We start from the raw sequence: 24,273 nt of genomic DNA, 5'->3' as shown, positions 1-24,273 counted from the left end.
GTATATTGTCACTGCACACACAGATAATCATCATAATAATATTGAACTATTAATATTCTGTCCCTAAATGTGTTTATAGAAAGTACTTTCCCTTTTTCCACTTCTGTAATCACACCTCAGCAAAACACATATTGAGTACTGTGACATAATTGCGGTAAATGGACCTCAAAATTTGTTGCTTCTTCTTTCTAAGAATGAGTTGTGTTTTTTCTACTTCAATTTTTAAGAAGTTTGCAACATTATCAGTTGTTGAACAGATTTTTATCGGGACGCTCAGCAGAGCATCACAAGGAACCAGAAGTGATGGCAACCATTGAAAGCACTACTAAAAACTGCATCTCAATTCAAGGGGCTACTAGAGCAGACAAAAGGAAGAGGGCTCAAATCTTGGGCTCACGTGCACAAGCATGCACTCATTCCTCTCCAAGAGTTATCTTTTTCCCAGCTCCCAAACCTATGCTTTTCCCACTCCAGTCTCTGCCTCTGCTTTCTGGAGTCAGGGGATTTGGCCTTTTTTGTGCTCATATTGCTCCAGCTGTTTCTTTGTAGAAGTTGCTAAGTGGATGTGTTTGAAGTTGAGACTTTTTCAAGAAAGCAGGCACTTCCTGTTCATCAACAAGTGACAGTTGCACCAGAAAAAAAATCCTAAACTTCAGGAGTCCTTTCCGTGAGCTGGTGCATGTTTAGACTGACCCTACTACCCGCAGAACTTCATATCTGAAATACTGCTGCTGGCAGCCTGGCTTCCTGCTGGCTCAAGCATTTCACCTGCCTGCTGGGATGTTGGGCTGTGCTCATCCCCAGCAGTGGGCTTGGCCATCCAACAGAGAGGAAGCTGCTGGCCCAGACTGGAGCATGCCACTCACTCAGCACTTCAGCCGCAAACATATATGAATATGAAGGGAGGTTGTGAATGAAAAGGGATGCAGAGGGGCGCTCTCTGCCTCTGTCCCATGGCCTGAGCATCCTCTTAAGCAAGAAAAAGAAGGCAAGAGAACAAACATCATTATTACTCATTATTACTGAGTTCAAAATGAAGGAAAATGCAACATCCTCTCCCTCTGTCATAGTAGCTGGACCTCATCATTTGTCATTTTGCTTGCATCACCTGAACTGAGATAACAGAGACAAAGTCTTTGCACAGCCCAAGATGCTATACCATGTGTACCATGGGCGACCACTTTCCATTTGCCTAGAGCTTGCATCAAAACAGAACAACTTTCAGCAAGGGGGGGAAGAAAAAGTAACTGTAAGAAATCAATTTTTAGAAAGAATGTAACATTATGCCATTTTCCTTATATGGCCACTGGTATCCCATGTGGAGGCACAAACAATAACCAGCTTGGCAGGGGATGGAGTAAGAAGAAGAGTTGAGGGAAAAAATTATATATATATGTATATATATATATATTCCCTGCTGGCCCTCACCCTCCATTTCCTCTTGAATTTCTTTGTGACTGCACTGAAAGGGGTCAATAGCTCCCAGCTTGAGCAATGCAGCTTTTGAAAGGACTATCACCAGCATCTGTGTTTAAAGCATGCCTTTTACTCCACGGCCCCCCAGCTAATGCAAAGCTTTTAAAAAGCGAGCAGCAAGATAAACTTCCAGGGTAAAGAAAAAGCGAAGGGGAGAGGAGGAACAGTGCCTATCTGCCTTGGGCTTAATGACACTTTCACTGGAATAAAGCTTGACTGGCAAAGCAGGGACAGGGAACATAAGCTGCAGATGATCCAGAGTGCTACGGATCATTACCCCCGGCTTTAGTCTCCACCTCCCCATGCTTTAAAGCACATTACAAAACCACATGAAGCAGCCAAGCACCAAACTGGAAAAGAGTTTCAAGTAATTAAAAACAATGGGAAAATTGGAGCAGGACTCATTGAGCATATCAAAGCTTTAAAATCTTCAATGTTTAAGAATTTTGTATCTGACAAACACAGGCAACTTAGCCAATCTTTCATTATCAAGATAAGTTAATTAAACTTATTAAAATCTGACTAAGTGGCTAAGATTATATATATAGGCTTTCTGTTTGAAGAAATACTCCAGAAAAGCTATGGCATGTTAGAGCCAGGATTTATTGAGAGGGAGGAGGAACAGGACTGTAACCTCCTCCTTTAGTGCCAGAGGACAGAGCCTACGTGGAAGGCTGATACATGCCCAGTTTTTCAGGATCCCCAGGCTCCATTTCACATTGAAGTCTCATTCAAACATCCAATGGCAATTATATTGCAGTTGCTTTTCCCATTAGGACGCTGTTTTTAATTCACTTTGGAAGTGGATGAATCCACACAAGGAATTTGTACAGCTCAGCTGCTGCTGCACCAGGTGTAACCCGGTCATCTGCATTCCAGCATTCATCTGCCTTAGAAACTAACTGTTCTCCCTAATAAAACTTTTCCAGAAGTTTTGGAATATGTGGAAGAAAACCCAGGTGAAATGCCACAGAAAGATGCATTACTTTGTATTAACTAAGTACAACCAGTTATGGTTTTCCACCTCAAATTTATTTGACTTTATCAAATTATTTAACTAGAGCCTTTCAGTAAACATTAGAAGAGGCCCACACCATTCATCTAAGACAAGCCTGAAATTCACAGATGGAAAGGTGCAGTAGTACCTCCAGCAGCACCACACACAGCAAAAAGGTATTTCATCCTACCAAACTGTCTGGGAGAAAAGCCAAAGAGACCAGAGAATGCTCCAGAAGCACAGAAGTAAATTGCCTCTGCGAGTCTCTAGCACTGGCAGCATATGACTTTGCATTTCACTTTAGCTCCCAATCATGTTATCTTTCTCACAGGCATTCAAATACATTAGTCTGTACCTTATCAGATCCTGAATTATGACTGTAGAAAAGCTCCTAAGTCTGAAAAATGTAGTTCAGGGACATTTATGGGACTGTAATGAGTACTGACAGATAAGCCACACTCATGCAAACACGCTTGCAACTGATGTCTGGTTTAACACAATACAGCCCTAAGCCTTCAAAATACAGCCTAGGAAACAGAATTCCCCCATCACCTACTACTAATTGCATCTGCAGCGGTCAGGGGTTGAAAGAGAAGTAAGCAGATTAATTCTATTAGTCTGTGCAATAGTATCCCAAGGGGACAAGGGAAAATCCCATCATTTAAATCAGGACTGGTAGACACTGCTGGGAACGATGTTACATACCAGTAGGGGATTAAGAGTTTGGACTAAAGGGCCTCATTTTTTCTAGATCTGGTTTCCATGAGTCATAGCAATTAGAACTGCAAGGCTTTTTGTTTGTTTTTTTCCACTTACGGATGACCTGATACATCTTTCCGAGTTCAAAACAACATTATTAAATTAATTTCTTACTAACCCCCTTCTCCACAACATGCATTCCTTTATTCCTTTTTCTTAAAAGTTTTCTGTTTAAATTAAGGTATTTTCAATACAAAATTATTTTAGAACACAAAATCTAAGTATTACTTTATTAATACCCCATATGTAATTATGTTCTTTTTTCAGCATATCCCTTCCATGCTTTTAACCTATATTTATCTCAACCATATGGGCAGTCTTGATCCTCTGAAGGTACATTTTGGCTGAGAAACATTCCTCACACTGTAAATACATTGTAAGGTTTCATTCCTGCAGACATGGCAGGCAGTGGTGACAAAGTCCTTCTTGAGCCAAATGAATGGGAAAAGTAATTTGCTCAATCCAGTGCAAGTGAGCCTGAGCATCAGAAGCACTGCCTTACCTGTGTGCTGCTTTGAGGGGACAGGCTTTCAGGAAAATACTTGTTCTCCTCAAGAAGTCAGGCTGTACTGAATGTGCATCTGTCAGGATCCTTGCTTCAGGTCTCTAACACTGTGATTGAGGCTGGTCAGCCTGTCAGAAACAGCAAGGAAAATACATAAGACACATACTGGACCTGAGGGGAAGGCTGCCACCTTGTTTTACCTCCCCCTGCTTGGGTAAAGACCAACCCTTTCTTGTACACCTGAAGGAAATGAGGGGAAGCATCTCCCAGTGACCCTGAAGACCCTGTCAAGGTCAGGACCAAAGGAGGGGAAGCATCTCCCAGTGACCCTGAAGACCCTGTCAAGGTCAGGACCAAAGGCAAAATCTTCTTCCTTACTTTCCAGTTCATTAGGCTGACCAGAAAAGGGCTTTGACTGGAAGGCAATAGGAGGACAGGACTGTTTTTGCATAATAAGGAGGAAGCAACACAGTTGCTCTGCATCTTCCCTTCTTGCTCCCTTGCACAGCAGAGGAGAGTCATGCCCAGGAATAGGTGCTGCGAGTCCCTAAAAGGCAAGTTCCAGAAGAGAGGATGGAGTGGTGTGTGATAAAACATAGGAAGTTAAGTGTTTAACACACACACCCCCCTTCTGTATTGTAGGCAACAAACATGCACACATCTGCTCACCTACTGGATAGACGTTAAAGTACCACTTATTCTGAATGGAGGGAGCCAGAAATGATTGAGGATCAAAAAGAAGGTGATGGAGTTAAGAGGCAAGTAAAGGTGGGAGGAAGACACCAACAGGTGTTCAAGGGGTGAAAGCAATAAGATGAGCAAAAGAAGGTAAATCAGAGCCTGCAGAATGGCATGAAAGGCCAGTGGGAGAGGAGAAGGGATCATGCCAGATTGCATCTGTTTTCTACTCGCAGAAATCAGCCAGACACGGGGCACAGAGGTGGGGCCATCACTTTAACCGAGCAAACGTTCCATACAGCTCCTCTCTGGAGAACAGCAGCGAGTCTGGATCTCATTCTCCCTGACAGCTCCAGTTCAGATATGAAGATGGCGCCATGTAAATCCATTTCATGATGTTAATTTTCTCCTCTCTAATCTACCTTGTTGATTTGCTTTCTTTTGAAGCCCAAATCCTCTGCCCTGCCCAGCTGCTCCAGATCTCAGGGCCAGCACCAACTGTCCATGTGGAACATCAGGTAGCATCTCTGACCCTCTGCATCACACAACACTTCAGGATCACCTCCTTCAGGATGGAGATGAAAAGCTGGGAGAGAGGGTTTTGTCACAGCAACTCCTCACTCAGACAGGGCTACAGCAGGACATGTCAAGCTCCCCGTCTCTGTCATGCTGTCTGAAGATGACAGCCATACTGAGCTGAACTGCCATTTGTCAATCCAGGGATTACAAAGCCTCCTACAAGCCAGCTGGAAAGTGCTAATGTCACACCAGACCACATGAAAGGAAATTCCTCCCACGCTCAGGGTATCAGCCCTCTGTCAGCAGCTCCCCGCTCCCCAGCGCAGAGGTGCTGTTTCACACTTCCCCAGGATGAGAGAGAGGCTTTAGTGGGAGCACTAAAGGGGCATTGGTGAGGAGTGCTCTGCACCCTGGGCATTCATCCTACAGGCAACAGAGGGGCAGCACGGTCTAGTGAGCAGAGCAAGGGCCCACCAAATGGTACTTGGGCAGATGTTCTCCATGCCTGTGTCTCCAGTGGACTCTTTCAGCTCTGGTTCAGCCTCCCATGGATGTTTGTTTACAAAACTCTTCTCTGCTCTGTACAACCTGGCATTTCAAATACACACATACCAGCCACATCCTGGTTTCTTTGAAGGGGAAGGGCAAATATTTGAGAGGTGCCAGTGCTTGTGTGTAGAAAATGCACATCCATACACTTCTGCACAGGACAAAGTGCCTGCTGCCTAACAAAAAAATATCCTATTGCACACAGTCCTAGTCCTTTCAGACATAAGGTATTGAATATTAATTCCCAGCCTTTGAAGACAGTGAGGGGGAAAAGTTTATTCAAGTTTTTAAAGTGATCTGAAACCACAACAGGGAAAGTGGCCCAGGCAAGCATACCAAGAGTCATCAAAATTTTGATTCAATAGCATCTTTAGTAGCAATTTTCCCTTTTCATTATGGAAGAACAGTCCTGTCCATGTAAGCAAGCCCCATTCATCCCCTATTACTATTCCAGCTGATGCACCACTGTGATCAGAAGCAGAGGGCTATAATATATTTAGGGTCACTAATAATGTATTTTGTCTTCTGTATGTGCTTGCTCAGATGAGAGATTTCAATAATCTCTATTCAAGGACCATTAAGAAACACAAGATATATCAGGTCATATAAATCCCTCCTCTCCAGTGGAGGACCATGCCTCTCCTCTCCCCTCTGCTTTGTTTAATCCAATTGAAAGTGTCTTGGGCAGCAGGAATATTCTCCTTTCTCTCAGCAGACTCTAAAAAGTCTGATAGAGAGCTGTCTTAAACACTGGTTTCATGCATAAAGAGTCTGTCTGGTTTGTTTTTTTAAAAAATGTGATTCCTTAGTATCTCACCAGAGTAAAAGCAGCAGCATGTGAGAAATGTGAATTAAGGGAATAAAAAGCAGGCTTCTTCTCCAAGGTTGATGCAAAGGGACAGAGATGGACAGCAGCACTAGAGCATCCAACTCTCCTCTAGCCTGCAGGTGAATTTTCAGTAGAGGAGAGTAGGCCCAGTGGTCTACGGATCATCTGGGCTCAATACATTTTTAATATGAAAACAAAAATAAACAAAAGCTTAATGCGGCATTTCTCCAGGTTGTTGCCCCGGTCTCACATTCTCTCTAATCAGCGCTGGCTGCTACCAGAGACAAGACCCTGGATTAGACATGACCTGACCCAGACCAGCAGCTCACGGGTGCTGCTCCCACAGCTCTGCACTGAGCCCCACACCCTTGAGGCTTTAGACTCTGTGGCTCCTGAGTTTGATTTAAGGGGCACAACTGACTCTACTGGAATTTAGTTTCTTAAAAAAAAGTTTTCTTTCAAATCCAACCGCCGTCACAGCTATCTCCCCACCCCAATGTTTCTATGCTTTGGGGCCCCAGCGGGGGTATATTTTGCAAATGACATTTTTTTCTTCCTTGTATGCTTGTACAACCACACACATGGTTGTACAAAGCCACTTAATCAAGCATAAGCAACAAGAGTTTGTACTACATACTGACACAGACATCAGGAGGAACACAAAGCATTCCCATTTAACATTTTATGCATCAGAAATAACACCAAAACAAATGTAAAGCAAGCCAACTCCTCATTACTTAACACAACACAAATCTTTGTGCATTAAATACAAGTGAAAGGGAGCTGTGGAGTTGGCATTAGCTAGACAGATGTTGAGATGAGCTGCACCAGAACTGAGTATCTCAGCCTGAAACAGTGCATGTTAAAAAGGCGTCTGCTTATTGTTTGATATGTGTATTTATTTACATAGACAGCTTGCTGACATGCTGAAAGGCTGGGGAGGGTGGTGTAGGCTGGCATTTTAAACTCTCAGCAGGCATTCAGCAAGTGGTCTGTTATCCTTTGGTCATGTCACTAGCTTCCATTTTATTGCTGAGTGGTAGCAAAAGAGGGGAGCAGGGAAGGAACCAGGATCCCCTTCCACTGTGCAGACTTAACTCCCCTCCAGGAGCTTGCCCTTGGCACACAAGGCAGCATTCCCAAGCTCAGCCTCCACAAGCATGTTGCCCCTAGGGTTCACCCTCCAATTTCTGGGGCCTCTGTGCCTTTGACACAGCCATGAGAAGGGTCTCTGAAAAGCAAGTCAAGTGCAGCTCCTTGTTGCATAAAAAGAGTTTTTTTCCAACAAGAAAGAAAATTAATTAAGTGGATAAAATCCCACAGGTTGGAACAACAGCTGAGGAATTATCTTTTTATCAGGTTGGTAATGAGGACTAAAAAACCTCACACAAACATTAACAGCTTCATATGGGCTCATTGGCATTTCAGATCAGATGTGAGATTTGGCATTCCCAGGAGCACCAGATCCAACTCCAGTTACAGACCAGACTATGGGCAAAATGCATTTTTGCCCTGCTGAAAACAGTTTTGTCAACAATGTCTGAAAATTAAAGGTACATATCTATCTATGCAATAAATTTTTTCCCACAGAAATCACGCCCAGAGAAAATGTAGGTCACAGCATCCAATGCCTCAGGTTGATCTGACTCACCTCTGAAACCTGAATTTAGCTATGTCAAGTGTGTGTAAGAGTTCTTCAACGTGCTGTGGGGAGCAGCCAGCACACATCTGGGTGCACATCAAATGACATGATCAGACACTGGCCAAAGCCACCACCTCCACCCTATTGAATTCATAGAATCAAAGACTCATAGAACATGCTGAGTTGGCAGGGACCCATCAAGACCATGGAGTTGAAGGCCTGGCTGCATGCAGAACATCTCAGGAGACAAATTGTGTGCCTGAGAATATTGCCCAAATGCTTCTTGAACTCTGTCAGGTTTGTGCTGTGACCACTTCCCTGAGGAGCCTGTACCAGTGCCCAAACACCCTCTGGTGAAGAAATCTTTCCTAATATCCAACCTAAACCTCCCCTGACTCAGCTTCATGCTATGTCTTTAGGTCCTGCCCCTGGCCATAGGAGAAAAGAGATCAGTGCCTGCCCCTCCACTTCCCCTTGTGAGGAATGAGGTTTCCCCTCAGTCTCTTCCCAGGCTGAACAGACCAAGTGACCTCAGCTGCTCCTCATACAGCTTCCCCTCCAGACCCTTCACCACCCTCATGGCTTTGGACACTCTCTAATAATGTCTTTCTTATATCATGGCACCCAAAACTGTCCCCAGCACTGGAGCTGAGGCTGCCCCAGTGCAGAGCAAAGTGGGGCAATCCCCTCCCTTGCCTGGCTGGTGATGCTGCCCCTGATGCCCCCTAGGACAGGGCTGGCCCTCCTGGCTGCCAGGGCACTGCTGGCTCATAATCCACTTTCTGTCAACCAGGACCCTCATGTCCCTTTCCTGTGGCAGTGCCCTCCAGCCTCTCATTTCCTAATCTATCCACACAATGAGGGTTGCCCCATCCCAGGTGCAGAATCCAGCACTTGCCCTTGTTACACTTCATAAGGCTGGTGAATGTCCATCTCTCTGATATCTTGGGTCTCTCTGCAGAGCCACTCTGTCCAAGGAGTCAACAGCTCCTCCCAATTTAATGTTGTCATAGCCTTAGCATTCCTTCCAGTTCTGCATTCAAGTTGTTAATGAAGGTGTTGAGGAGAACTGGGCCAGGGATGGAGCCCTGTGGAACCCCACCAGTGACCAAATGCCAGGCTGATGTCACACTATTCCCTGCAAGTCTTTGTGCCTGACCCATGAGAGCCAGTTGCTCAACCATTATGGGATGTGCTTAACCAGTGGGGTGCTGGATGTTTTGTCCAGAAGGATACTGTGAGAGACAGTGTCAAAAGCTTTGCTGAAGTCCAAAAAGATTACATCTGCTGGCTTTCCTAGATCAGCTGGGCTGGTTACCATACTGTAAAAGGAAATGAGGTTTGACAAGCCCCACTTTTCCCTCATGAAGCCATGCTGGCTGTGACTGGTGACTGTGTTGTCCTCCAGAAGATTCCCACCAACACTGCTGGCTGCTCAACTGTTAACACTCACAATCACTACTTAATGCTAACAAAATAATACAGATTTCTTTTCCCATACCCTGAAATGGAAAACTACCTCATCTGGGACCAGTGACAAGAATGGCAATCATATTCATGGCAACCACTGCAATAGGGAATCCTACCACAAAGAAGCCCTGTGGCCTACTGAGCACCATGCTGAACTGTGGCAAACTATTCAAAGCTACATTTCAGGAATACTTTAACTTCTCTGGCAACTAAGGTGAATGACTTTGTCCCCTCCCCACAAAAGAGAAAAGGAAAAAAAGTGAACTACTGGCCATCTTTCCCAAACATGCCCTCGCACATCTTCCTGCCCCTTTGTTACTGCTCATTTCACAAGAGCTGATATCTCTTGGTCCCACAGAACCAAGCTTCTTACAGTGTGCAGCATAAAAGAGCTCCCTGCCCAAAAAGCTAGCTGACTAAACAAATAAAAAGCAGGAAAAAAATTGTATTTCCCTTGCTACAGATGGGAAGCAGAAATCCAGAGAGGCATTGGCAGTAAAGATCCGGCAAGAAGCCAGTGAATGAACTGGGAAGAAAACATCTTCAGTCTTGAAGCTTATTCCTTCCTTACGGAGAGCACTGTTTCTTCCTTTCCTGTTCTCCTGTTTTTCACTCAAATCAAATTTGTTCCTTTTACAGCTTGTAAAGTTCATCCTTAAAAACAAAGTTGATAGGCTACTGATGTTTCTAATTTTCATGGGGAGGAGATTTAGGGATTCTGATGTAAATAAGCACAAGGAATACTTAGCTGGTGCCCAAATATTGCCCCAAAGAGGCCAAATGCTCCCCCCCATCCCCTTAAATAAGCAAGTGCTGGCAGGTGCAGTTTTGTGAAGTTTTTAAATATACCTGATTGTGGGGCTTTCAACTTACCAACTCAGAACCCCTCTAGTGCAGGCACTTCCAAGGGAGATGCTTCATATATTACCCATGTGTTATCAGTCAACACACATGACAACCCTACCAGATGAAAAAAATATTTTGAAATTGCATGGAAATGAAAGACATCTCTTTCAAGCGTTTCACTAATTAGCCAGACTCACCAAAGGCTAAAGATAATGGAGTATTTCCCCACTATTCTGCCTCTCATTAATTCAAATGCCCTCTGTGCCCTAAACCTATTGGAAGAAGAAACCAACTGCACTTCTGAGCAATAGGATTAAATTACCTGCCCCAAGGAAGCAGGTTGCCTAACAGAAGCATTTGCAATATTAATAGCTACTTCAAATAATTTTAAATCATCATTTAATAACCATCAGTACTTCCTCAGTTTTTCTTGAGTTTGAAATATCTGTAGTGCATAAACAACAGTCAATCTCACTGTTTTTCAAGGTTTTTTTCTTGTTTGACTCAGAAATGATGCTTTCTGTCAGCCTGAATTGTTAATTTAGGTTTGCTATTGCTGCTTTCTCCTCTTTCCTTGAATAAAGGGCTGGCTGATCCCTGGGATACTGCAGCACAGCACTTGGGTTTTCACACTCAAGCTGTCACACTATTAGCTCTACAATCTGGCAGTTTTCTATCCTACTTTTTAAAGGTTCTCATCTATGTCTTGTAGCTTTTTCCTCAGATTCACCTGAGAAGGAACACTGAAAATTTTGGGCAGGATGTTTCCAGAATTACAGGAGCATCTAAGGGGAGAAAAAAACCCAGACATTCAAGGCAGCACACACTTTATGTGCAGCAAGGGTGTAAATCTATTATAGCAATTCAAACATCTGCTGGTAATGAGGTTACTTTGGAAAGGCTTTGATTCCTGCCTAGGGAATTTAGTGTAGTTTGCTTGCTCCATGAGAATGCCATGGGCTTCCTCATGCAGTGTTAGATTCAAATATGCTTTCATGTATTACAGAGTTTTATGTATAATACATGTGTGTGTGATTCTGGTCCTGCAAAAGATTTCCCAGTGAAAAAGCTAATACAGAATGGAGCACTTCATGGAGTTGTGTAGCTCTTCAACTCTCCTTTGGAATGTGTCCTTAGTTCTGCATAACTGATAGCTCTGTTTTATCTTCTTCAGATCCCCCTTGTTTAAACAAACTCCAGATTCCCCCACTCCCAAAAAAATGTCTCTTAAGTCCCGATTGTTTTTCTTGAAACACACAATAATTTTAAAGGGCTTAGCAGGAGTATTTCAAGAGGAAAAAGTACACAAACCCCAATAATCAAGTGATAAAGGCCAAAGAGAAAGCCACAGTCAATTATGGAAAAGGACATGCAATGCCGTTCCATTATCCTCTTGAAATGAAGAGTTAAATCTTGCAAAATTCCATTCCAGTGCCTGCTGCTCCACCTAAATCCTCCTGACCACAGCAACAAAGCCATTCTATAGCACATCTTGACATTTTCATCATGTTCCCAACATCTAGCTCATGGTTCAAAGGTTTTGGTCCTTCAAAGTAATGAAACTGGTGATGAGCACAAGAAATCAAATTGCTAAGTGCAAAGAGAAAAGAAAGTTGATTTTCCAAGACATGGAGGAAACCACCCTCTCCCCTCAAATCCTTCTCTATATTCCCCACTGAGCAGCTCAGGCCTCCTTGACTACATGTAACATCATTTCTGCATCACCTCAGTGTCCAAACTTGTGCTGTTCTCAACTGCTTCTTCCTAGAGTCTGGGGTAGCTCTGGCTGTGCACAGGTACAAGCAAGCCACAATAAAGCTTTGATTTTTGCAAATTACTGAACTTTAGTTCTGAAAAAAAACTATCATGGAAGAGTACAGTACAAATACACCACCTGTCTAAGTCAAATTTGAGCAACTTTAAAATTATCAGTGAATAAACTTCCTTGGAACATGCAAGCCAGCAAAGTCACACACCAGCCATGGAAGTACAGAATCAGATGCCAAAATGTAAATACTATTAACATCTTAAATCTTAAAGGCCTCAGAAGGGTTTGCTCTGTCTGCACAACAGAAAGGCACCTATTAATGACAGAAACTGGAAGGAATGAAGAACATACAGAATCAGCCAAAGAGTTGTGCAAGATAAAGCAGAACTCTTAAGTTAACACCAGGCAAAGACATACATCCATTCTATTACTCTCCCAGAAAACAAAAATAAAAAGTTGTCATAAGAGCTGTGTTTTTCTTTTTCCCTTCTACTCTCTGTACATTAAAAAAAAAAAAAAACAAAAACAAAAAAAAAAAAAAAAAACAAAAAAACCCAACAAAAAACCCACAAAAACAAACAAGAAAAAAACCACCCCAAAACAAATACAATAATCTTTCTGACCACTAATCTTTCAGGAAAGAACAAATCTGACAGAATTTTTTCCTGGAATTCAGTGTCAAAAATGGTCAAAACTTCAAAACTTTTCAATGGTCCAAAAGAAACATGACTATCAGTAAATGTATTAGCAACTCAAGCACATGTTAGAAATGTAGGGATGAGGTAATTGTTTCTTTAGCTAAGGCTCAATTGTTTGAGCACCTTACAGCCATTTTGTGCTGCATGGCATTCAGCAGAATTACAGCACAATCGAATGGACTGACTAGGGAGAAGGCAGATATTAATTTCTTGCTGGTATTTTCTGCTGATGGTACTTTTAAGGACTCATACCAGCTTTCATTACAAGGGCATCTTCCCTATTTGCAAACGTTTTTCATCACCAGCTTTCCCCCCAACCTATCCCACTGTTTTTCTCTTCTGGCCTCTCATTCAGCTGTTTAAAGAACTAGTAATCAAAAACAGTGCAGCATAATGGAAGTAGCAAGTGTGGAGTTGCTCATGCAGTTCAGATCAAGGACAATTGTTGTCATTATATGGCACAATACTCTGAAGATTCTGCAACAACACTGGATGAATCCCAAAGGATCTCTCAGAACTGGAGAAACGGGATGCCACCCCTCTGAAAGCTGCAGAAATCAAGATCTTTGGCTTGCTGTCACAATGTGTTAGCAAAGAAACATCTTTCTCTAGCTTTCCCAATTATTAATACACTTATTAAAATGTGAGACATTGGTTTCTGTTCTAAAAACACTGTATTGTCAGTGAACACCCTCTTGGAGGACTCAGGCAATTAGAGAAGGAGCAATTCTGAGCCTTGAATACAAGAGAAGGAGGGGTGCCAAGGGAAACTGCAATTCCATTGAAATTGAGGGCAAAACACTCTGTCTGCAATAGGACCACAGACATATCCCAAACAGATGTATAGAGGCTAGCCTCACAAAGTTTTAGAAGTGGTCAGTGGTTTGGGGATGCATCAGTACAAATGTCTCAGTCTGGGTGTTCAAGTCTCCTGAGGCAAGAAATACTTAGCTTTTTCTGAAAAACCTGGCCCTCTGGAAGTGTTTCAAATGAAACCAAAAGAATCTGTCCCACTCTCAAAACTTTAGATGCCACTGACACAAATGGTGGGACTTCTGTCTTGCTCATTAGCCCACAATTTTAGAAGTATTCCCAAAATGCTGCACATGCTGATATGCCTGTCTTTCCAAGCCTGGTCATGTAATAGTCTGTAGAAGTCAAAATGCAACTTTTTGCCAGCCTGAACAACAGACAGGGGTTCTGACTCTCAGGTTTCCTCTGGACAAGTGGGACCCAAGGCTATTCCTTCCAACCAAAACTCTGCATTTGTTTTTCTATTACAGAGCTGCTTGCAAAGGTATGTCTTGAAAATAACCATGGCCGTGTCTTTTGCCTGACCTTCCTCTGTGCTTTTTTCTTTAATTTCAGCCTCAATTTTTTTTTTCAGCATTTCAATAAAGGGCACATCTGCAATTCGGCATTTTGCACCAGCCTAGAAACAGTGAAACTGAGAGACAGGGAAAAAGAAAAGACCAACACAACTTGTAAAACAGTTAGGCAAAGACAGTGTGAACTAATATGAGCCTATTGGCCTTAAAATTGGCAACAAGACCTTTTACTTAGCTTTTAACTGCAGCATTCCACAAGAATCTGGAGAAGACAACATCCCAACTAACTAGGTAGGCATTGCCATCAGGAAAACATGACAAAGAAACAGCTGCACAAAAACTCTCTCCTGCATTATTTGTCTTGGTCTCTTGGGCCACACAAGTACATAAAAAGGCTTCCAGATGAGCTGTGGCATAGCTCCTAAGACAGCTGCTCTGGACAGACAGCTGTATTTCATTTTGGGTGGAGTTAGGTGTTTAAAGGCTCTCAGAAAGCAGCTCTTAGCTGCAAGATGCCAAAGAGAGCTCCTGCAAGGGGAAACGTTTGTTCCCTTTGACTCACCAGGGGAAAGCTGCTGCTTGTAATTGATGATTACTTAAGTCAGCTCTAATGTCCAGCTACCAGCTGGCAAGGCACAGCAGTCTGCACAGAGCTCCAGCTAGGACCATGGAGGTGCTTTCTGGAAAAATGCTTTTTGGCACATGGAAAATGAGTGCAGCAACTGGGAGAAAGGACAAAGCCTTGGGCGGCTGGGAAACGTTGCTCTTTCACACCAATGGATGGTGCAATCAAGATTTACAGCCTTTGAAAGCTTTCTCAACACTTGCACAGCTCCAGCCCAGCCGGGCAAATTACCAGACAACTCCTCCAAGGCACAAGCATGTCAGTCTCAAGACAGTAAGGAGAGGTGTAGCATGCATATCCCTCATCTAAGTACACCTCAGAGTGAGCTTGCCAGAGTTTTTACATGCTGTTAAAGCATTCAGAACACTCCATCTCCTAGCTACAGCAGAAACCAGCTGCACTTTTAAATTAAAGGCAGGTGGGAAGGAAAGCCAAGATTCAGGCACCGGCTGCCATCCCAGGTAAAAGCAGTCAGAGCAATGCTATGGCACAAGTGTCTTCAACTAAAGACTTCTTTCCCTCTTGGGCCTCACCTCAGGAGCAAGACAGGTGGTGGAAGTATTTGGTTCACTTTGGGCTTTGCTTTCCCAGTGTCTCCTCTGAGCAGCTGCCACAGTGTCCTGCTGGAACCCAGGGCCAGCTGAGTCAGGGATCTCCTTTGGCTGTCCTGTCTCCACGGCTCACTCTCAGTGGACTCCTGTACCAGGGGTTAACTGGAAACGAAGAAGGTCAAACAATCTATTCAGTGTCAGCTCTGCCAAATGAGCTGCCAACCAGTAAGACAAGGAAGCCCTCGCTAAAAGCAAAAACAAGATGCAGGAACTACTCTCAGGGCCCACATAATGCTCCACAGGGCCCTTCTCCACTGCAACCAGAAATTCCAAGCCAGACAAGAAGCTTTCCAAGGCAGACATTAAACATTCATTTGTAATAAACACCCTCCTGACCCCGAGGGACCAGTGAGAGGTGTAGGAAAACACAGCAAACAGAATCCAGAGAGGCCAGATGCCTTGCACTGTGGTTATTTGAATGTGTGAAGAAAAATAGTAGTAGTGTTTTCAAAATGGTCCATGGACCATACTAAGAAACAGCAATAATACTTTTTATTTTGTATACTTTAGTGCTTCCAGGGCAGTTTGCCCTTATCTCTGAACAGCAGAAGGGCATGTTTCTCAATGTTATTTTAGAAATGTGTACAAGAATTTCAAACATGCTCTCTGCTTTCCAATGCAATCCTTGGACTGAAATGTCTCCACATTTGCAATCATTTTATCTCTACAGAGCAAGGTGCAGTTGGGGACAGCGGGGGAAAAAGGGATCTGTGGGACCACAAACCAAAGATTGGGACCCATAAGAGCAGCTGGCTATTGCTCATTTAATGGCTCTGGCTGGAGCAGTTAGTGTTGGATTTTATTTGCCTATTGATTTTATATTCATGGTATTGTGGTTTTAAACAGAACTGTGGAGTTCTAGCAACATATAACAGGAAAAGTCTTGCAAAATCAGATGGAAGGGCACATATAGGGGACTCTGCAAGCATCACTGAGGGTAGAGGTCACTATATGCAGTTTCCACAGGAAAAGCTTATAACTCACCAATATATATGTATAAATTTTTCCTAAAATTACTTAATCTCACGTATGCCAAAAAAAAAAAAAAACTTAAAATAATAATATTTTGAGATCATAGCAAGAAGACGGACAAAGAGAGTGAAATTAATAAAGATGCAGCTGAGTGCATAGCTGAAGCTTTACAGCAAATTTGTTCATTTATGGTAATGTCCACTGTGCATTAGCATTTCCATAAATACTCTGTAAATAAGATTAAAAAGGATTGTTTCAGTTTCTGCTGATAATCAAGTGCTAAAGAATGGCTGCAGAATAAGAATTTTGTAATTCAATGCAAATATTCGTGCAAGAAGCTAGATCCTATGAATTATACGCATTTAGTCAGGGAGCAGAAATACTATTGTGTGACCTATATGTCAAAATACAAACTGAATCGTGCAGCTGGAAGCTGAACACTTGAATACCAGCCACTGAATACTAAAAAGGAGTTGCCTGTAAACAATCAGCAAACCAAGAAGCAATCTATGAATAATTTCAAATAAGTTGTGCAGTTGAAGAGTCAGTAAGTTATTTGCAGACAATCTGTCAATAGAGGAGCTCACATGAAAATGTATTTTAAAATTTCTACAAATTATCGTGTAGATATCAAAAGAACATTTATGATTCATCATGAGAAGACATAAGTAATTATACCAGGGGTTGAAAAGGCATTTTCTTTCTTGTATTATATTCGATTACCAATCAGGTACATTAGAATAATACCTTTATTTATAATTCTGCTGATCCCCAAGGCATAAGCCATTAGTGTGTGATGGAGACACGATGATGAAACTTGATGGCTGAGTAATCTGATTCGCTCTCGCCAAATTTGAGCAAAACCTGACGTCAATGAATCTGTACTTGAATGTACTAATGTCATTATTCAATTTCATTCCTGCAGGTGACCATACCAGATAACAATTTCATTCTCTTGATTTGGAGAAGAGCAGTGACCTGCGATTCAATACACAGCACAGCCCTCTTTAATCCTTTAAAAATTTAAAGCACCCTGATTTGCCACCATTGTGCAGTTGGGGAAAAAAAAAGACCACAAGCCCTCCTAGTGAGGTATTTTCCAAGAGCTAAGAGCTGCAGGACAGGGATCTCAAGCTGTACATGACAGCTATAGAAAGAGGATTGGTGACCTTCCTGCACTGGTAAATCAATTATTTGTTGAATTTACCACAATACTGCACGGAGAGGCAGCAAGCAGTCACCAACAAGCCTCAGTCCCCCAGGTCCATGGCGACAGTTCCGGATGGAAAATTCACGAGCCTCCCAGTTCATGAGGAAAACAGCATGTTATGGAATACAAGGAAAGCTGGCCCTGTTCAACTTAACAAGATTACTCCAGGAGAAAAAGGAAATACATTTTTAGAAGGGTCTTATTCTGAAGGAGAATTCCTGGAGCCACAGATCTTGCAAAAACACTAGGTTTCCTTAACCTCAGGAATAAAATGGCAGGAGCCAACGTTGCTGCAGAGATTTTGCAACATTTTGAAATTATTTTATCATTCTGCTTCTCTCATCAATTTTGAATTTCATTTGATCTTCGTTTGGTTATTACACCAGTTCCTCCACTGCTGTAACAATGGAGATCAGTACGTGACATCCTTTGTTTCACACAGAAGCCTTTGCTTCCTTCCTCCTGACCTGAAATTAGGAGCACTGCAGTGGATGGTCTGAGAGAAATGAGTCACATTGACTAAATAACCCAGTTTGCTAAATCACAGAAACCAGAGCAGCAGAAGGGCGGAAGCAACCTCCCTCCCACACAATTTGAGGGTTCGGGGATTCTACATTTTGTCATGCATCTTCATTCATTTGGGGTTCTACCACCTGCCCCTCCTAAAAAGTTTAGACCCTACTTGTTACACCTCAGCAGTGCAACATATCTCCACAGCCTTCCATGAATTACACATTTGGGGAAATGTCAACAACCATGAGACTTGTTGCACTTCCTGTGTGCTTTACAAGTGGTCTCAGACAACTCATACTGCTCCCTTCAAGTCAGGTACTAGACCAGATGAAGAACTTGCTCTCAGGTGTATCTTGATATCTCCAAAAAGCAGGAGGGCAACTTAAATAAATGATTACTTTTTGCTAAATACTGGTTTTCCCTGCAATTGTACCTCTCCTTGTCCACATGAGCTTTACTGGCAGTAAGTGTTGTAACAAGGACAGATTACAACTTGCATTAGCAGTGGGGTATAACGAAGCCTTCAAACAAGACTGATGTGTTTGGAATTGAGAGTAAGACAAAGTAATTGAAAAGGACATGATAGTTCTCACAAGTCTGCTATGTGTTTGGTTTGCAGTCCAGCACTTTGGAAGAGGCTCTGGCACAGTTGTATAGTCAAGATTAATCACACTTCTGGCAGCACTCAGCCAGGCTTCAGTGATGTCCCTTCCCTGGACACTCTCTTCTCCTGTTTGGGTCAGCAGTTAGAGGAAATCCTAGGAAAACAAGCACCTCCTTTGGGGCTGTATTTAAACAAACAGACAGCTCCTCCTGAGCAAATGCCACTGTCATAAAGACATCCAAATAATTTTTCAAAATTTCACAAAGTGTTTAAGGAGGAGAGATGCTGTCAGGATGAAAAGCTCAGGCAGCAGGCCATTAGGAACCTGCCACACTTCTTGGGGTGACTGACTTTAACTCTTTTCTGTACAGTTCTTGCCCTCCTACCTCTCAGGATGAAGTAGCAGTGTAGCTGTTTCACACTCCCCAGCTGCAGAGCCTGGGCAGAGTTTGCCCAGGAACCCTTGGAGATCTCCCAGCCCAGGCAGGGCTACAAGCAAGGAAGATCCTAACCTCATCCCCCTGCTAAACTGAGGAACTTTGCTCTCATGAGAACACCAAGCCTATACAGCACAATTTTGGAGCCTCACAGAAAAATTATATTTTAAAAATGAATGAAACATCTTTCTTACTTCTGAAAATGAACTGTAACACCACCAGGAAAAGCAAGTAATTCTCAAAAGCTTCACTCTGTCGTAGAGAAACAAACAATTTTATTATCTCTTCTCTCACTAATGTGCCACTAACCTATCCTGGCTTCACAACTACATTTTCTCCAGCAGATGGTCTAAGTGATTAACATAACTTTGCTAAACTTGGGGAAAGTGTTCTCAACATGTACTTATTTAGTTTCAAAGCCTGATGCTTCTATTTCAGATATGAGAAACCACATTTCATGTTTAAAAGACCTCCTCCCCCAACAGTATCAATAGACCTAATAAAAGATCCAACCTCCTTTCCCTGTCAACCTTATCCAAGAAACTGTTGTGTTGCAGTACAGCTCTTCCCACTGAATCTGCTTACATGTCTCTGCTGGCCTGTGCTCATATTTCAATCAATAAAGGATGAACATGAAAAGCTTCCCCCTTGAAGCATACCAAAGCATTTTCCTGCTGTAGCACTTGTATTTGCTACCAGTACAGGTAGGATTGTGCCTTCCTCCTCTTTGACCAAGTGCTCAAGAAGGAAGAGATCAGCAGGAGCTGAGCTTGCACTTACAAGCAAGAGGCCTTTCTTTCAAGTCCTTTGTACAGTATTTATAAAGCATCAATGGGAAATGAAGGTGGCAGCTGGTTAACATCCTCTAACACCACTACAGAATGGTTTTATCCAGAAGTTAGCGCGAGCCCCATAATTAATTGAGGCTGCAGAAGGAATGCAGGCAGACTGACTAATTACCTCCAATACTCTGGCTAAGACACTTGCTGTTGGAACACGTGGTAGGGGAATCTCTAGTGCTCACAAGCAGTCAGATCTCTTTTTCGTGTCTCCATTAAAGATGTATTTCTAAGTACCTAGCACAGCTCGCTCAGCCAGAGCTTTCACTCCATGTTGTATTGCTACAGCCCCACTTTCCCTAGCCTTGCACAGCACAGCCTTGCTCAGAGCTGCCATCCGCTCCTGCAGCTCCAGGATTTACCTGTTACATACTGACCAGCAGGAGAAATCAAGTGGGAATACTGAGGGCAGCATAAAATACTGTCAGAATTGCCACCACCAGCCCTCTGGCCTGGACATTTACTTGGAAACAATCAGAAAATCATTCTTGCACTGAGAACCTTGTAAGGTTCAGCAAAGACAGCACAAGGCAACGGAGCAGGAATATAAAAAAATCCAAATCACATCTTTCAGTGAAAGGAAAAAAAAATAGCATAATTTAAAACAAACTTTAATACAGCATTGGCCAAAATGCCTGCTAAGAGTACTTATGCAATGAATCAGCTTCTGATTTCTGCTTAACCTTGTGACCTTTTAAATCTGTACATGGAAAACTCTCTGGTTAGAAAAAAAGTAAAAGGAGAGATCAAGTTAAATAGTTCACCTAGCAAATATGCAAGAGGCTTAAAAACTACTAGCCTCATTTCCCCAGATTAATCTGCAGTGCAAATGTGAGGATGCTAATGATTTATTTCTCACCCCTTGGCACCAACTCCCTCTCGGTCTCTTTAAGACAGAAAAATGAATAATAATAATGATAATAATAACAAATTTATGTGCTCTTTTCATCAACAACTCTGAGCTCTCATTTCTGACTTGGAACTAAAACATCAAAAACAAGCTCCCCAGCCCCCATCCCACAGTGTGATCAATGATTCTTTACCACTTATAGAAGATCTAAAGAGGCACTTATTACATTTATTATGTTACAGTCACCAGCACAAATTCTTTTCAAAACGTAGTAATCCTGTCCACGTGACACTTAACTCCCCAGTAGGTCCATTTGCAGTCAGGTTAATAACCTTCATATTATGTAGGTAAAGGAAGATTAACTCTGAATATGTTGAAACCAAATTTATAGTATGAAACCTCCTCCTTTTGTTCAATTCTAGGCCCCACTGGCCTCTACCTAGGGCTTGACAAATCTCATTTGACATTGCTGGCAAATGCTTCTTGATTGAGCATGTGGGATCAAAGAGAGTCTTCTCATTTCCTCCCACTGCAGCTCTGCTCATCTAGTCTCACCTTAATTTGTCTTCCTAGTCCAGCAGAAACAGTTAGCAAGCAAGCAAAAAGAATTCCTTTCCCACCAGAAATTCAGCTCTCAAAAATGTATTTCTAAGTTCTGTGTTTTATCCACACTGACTTTAGAGCAAAATATTATTTTCAGAACATAATATCCCATTTCCAAACTTCAACAGGCGCCGGAACTCCTATAAGCTAATAAAATATAAGATGGAAGAGGAAACTCTAAATACTACATTGCATTCTTAACAAAGGGTAGGTGTTTTTTCTCTCCTGTTTCTCCATCCTGAAACAGCACCCAACAGATGTGCAAGCACAGCTTGTTCAGTCAGGAAATCCTCAGAGCAGTGGTTTGAATTCTTTGAACCAAGGCGGCAAAAATTCTCATAAGGTATCAACGAGGTAAGGAATAGAAGCATCCACCTCACTTCCCCAAGCAAGGATAAGCCAAATGACTCAGCTGGGTTGTCCAGCAAAACATTCCCATCACATCTTTGCTCCAGCTTGCTCTCCTCAAAGCTCTTCTGTCCAGAGGCTTTTGTGCTGATAACATGTGCAACACCCAGGTGCAGGCAAGAGCAACAGGGCTCATCCAGCACAGTGCAGAGACACCAGGAGGTGGTTGGGGAGGAAAGGAAATAAGAGATAAGAGAAGAAGGCAGCAGGTCCTGAAACTCTGAAGTGCTTTAACCCAATGAGAGGAGTTTACAAATAGCAGCTGTGAACCTGCTCAAAATCATAAGCATCTGAATGTGCCAAAACACACCTGCCACCATATGTAGAGCTACCAAGCACTCTTCCCCAAAGGAAACAGGAGTCTCGTATTTCAGGGAGTCAATCCTGTTTCCAAAATGAAACACTGATAATAAACAGCTAATAGCTAACAAAACCCCAAATAGCCATGAAACACTGAGTCACTCAAGGATACAGAGTCAGACTTCCATCTGTCTACTTGACAGTGGCCATCAAGGACAAATCCTTGCTTTGAGTTGGGAACAGACTTCAAAAGCAGACAGGGTATCATTTTTATTGGGTGCTGTCAGGAGTTTTGAGCTGGGTTAGGCAGAATCCCTAATCCTTTTCCTCCATCCACTCCAGTCAGATCCGGGACTGCCAGGCATCCATTTTCAAGGATGTCTAAAATGAGATCTGAGAGGTGGAATTAGAACTTCCTTACCTTAGTCACCTCCTTAGATGACAGGATGCAAATTCACTGGCACCCTGGAGATGGACAAGATGAGCCCTGCTGTAAGACACAGGCACAACAGCAGGACTTGTGTGGGCTAGAAAAACAGAGGCCTAGGTAGATGGAAAAGAAGACTTTGCAAGAAACCTTCACCTTCTGATTTTCAGATGTTGAACAGACTCAAAATCCTGTCACACTCCACCCCCTTCAAAACAAAGCAAGTTGGAAGGAGGAGAGGTTATTTATTTGTTTTAGTGATTGCCTTTTTTTTCCAATCACAGGTCTAACTGATATTTTCTAGCCAAAAGTTCTTCTCAGAATAAAAACAAACAAGCAAACAAACAAACAAATATGCTCAAAGCATTACAACTCTAATCTTACAGGTTTTAGATTTTAACAGTTTGACTTCATAGAAATTCCACAGAAAAGAGTGTATCCTCCTAGACCTCAAAATAATTGGGAGGAAAAGACTCAGGCATTTAGGCAAAATGTGTATCACTGGCTCAAACTAAACTGAATATTCAGCAGAGCTCCTAACCCCAGGCTGGCTGGAGGCCTGGCTTCCCTTAGCTTAGACACTGACTAGAGTCACTCATTATTATTCAGCACTGGCTCAGCACAGACAATACACACACTTAGCATTGTAAAAAAGCAAAGGAAGGTACTCTTCCTGCCTCGGTGGATTTATTTTCTAAGGCCATCAATCTCACCCTGACACTTGGTACACGTGGCAATCAGCAGATAGATAACTGTCAAAGCACTGCATCCTTTTTACCTTTCTTATACTAAAGAGAACACAGCTACAATTGGGGACTCTTTTATAAAAACAAAGCTGGTCAAAACATTTTGAATTCATACTTCCTCTCAAAATGAGAGAGGAAAAAAACACCCCGTGGTAATCTCTCCTGGTTTTCAACTCACTCTACCTGAAAAGCAGCTTTGAAGAAGATAGTGTTCAAAGAATATTTGGAGCTAAGAGAGCACAGCTTATGAGGAGCCAGCAGAGCTCGAAGCATTTGGATTCTCACTTGTTAAGAAGGTGCTGGTTTTAATGTGATTGCTACAAAAGCAGAGACAGGAAACCCTCTGCAGGGCTGCCATGAGGCATTCCAAACTTGGTAGATTTAGTTGCAAATGTACCTTAATTTATGGGGATAGGATAAGGTAAATGGAAAGAAACTTTGCGCTGACGTAGCCAAGGTAGTGACCTTTGTGATAGATGAGCAATGTGATGATTGACTCTCACAATTAAAAGGCAAATATCATGTCTATATGTTAAGAGAAGTTTTATAGACTTATGTTTTGCCCCCCCCCCCCCCCCTTACCCTTGTGTTATCAGGGGACAGCCTGGAGTTAGGATGTTTGGGAGGGTCAGCTTGCTACTATGACAACATCTGACCTCCAATCAAGATGTAAGGAAGTGCACTCCACCACTGGACAGAGAAGAAGGAGCCAACAGACAGAACTTTGGGAGGGGCTAAAAGTCGAAACACTGAGAAATATCCTTCGCTCCTGGCAATGTAATATTTTCTCTATTCAGTCTTCTGTTGTGTTTTTGATAAGGTTTTATTAAACCTTTCTAAATTTTTGGAAGTGAGTAGCATTTCTCACACCTTGATGTGCCAAGCCTGTGTGTGCTGAGCTGCAGCCTCATACCTGACTGACACCCACGAGCCAGTCAGTCCCCCATGGCAGCCAGCAACTGAGTGACTTGCTCCACTTAGTGAGACACACCAGTGCCAAGACATGCTGCAAAAGCAAACTTCTCTCTTCTTGGCCACAGATGAGGATGAGCTAAACCCTTCAT

General features: G+C 42.7%; 1 protein-coding gene across 7 annotated transcripts in view; it reads right to left on the bottom strand.

Moving 5' to 3' along the window:
• The window catches only part of TSPAN18 (tetraspanin 18), a 122,113-nt gene that overhangs the window by 55,569 nt on the left and 42,271 nt on the right, over positions 1-24,273 (bottom strand). For 3 of the 7 annotated variants that reach the window (XM_059849288.1, XM_059849287.1, XM_059849289.1), the window contains exon 2: positions 3,735-3,865. The exons of 2 other annotated variants lie outside the window; for them this stretch is intronic. The gene's annotated coding sequence lies outside the window, so the exon portion shown is untranslated. Of the gene's footprint in view, positions 1-3,734; positions 3,866-15,222; positions 15,403-24,273 lie in introns of all 7 variants that reach the window. 2 more of the 7 variants (XM_059849286.1, XM_059849291.1) reach the window with 2 other exon arrangements.

Source organism: Haemorhous mexicanus, chromosome 6 (genome assembly GCF_027477595.1).
Source record: "Haemorhous mexicanus isolate bHaeMex1 chromosome 6, bHaeMex1.pri, whole genome shotgun sequence".
NCBI classification, from domain to species: Eukaryota; Metazoa; Chordata; class Aves; order Passeriformes; family Fringillidae; genus Haemorhous; species Haemorhous mexicanus.
This window is presented reverse-complemented; position numbering and strand designations above follow the sequence as displayed.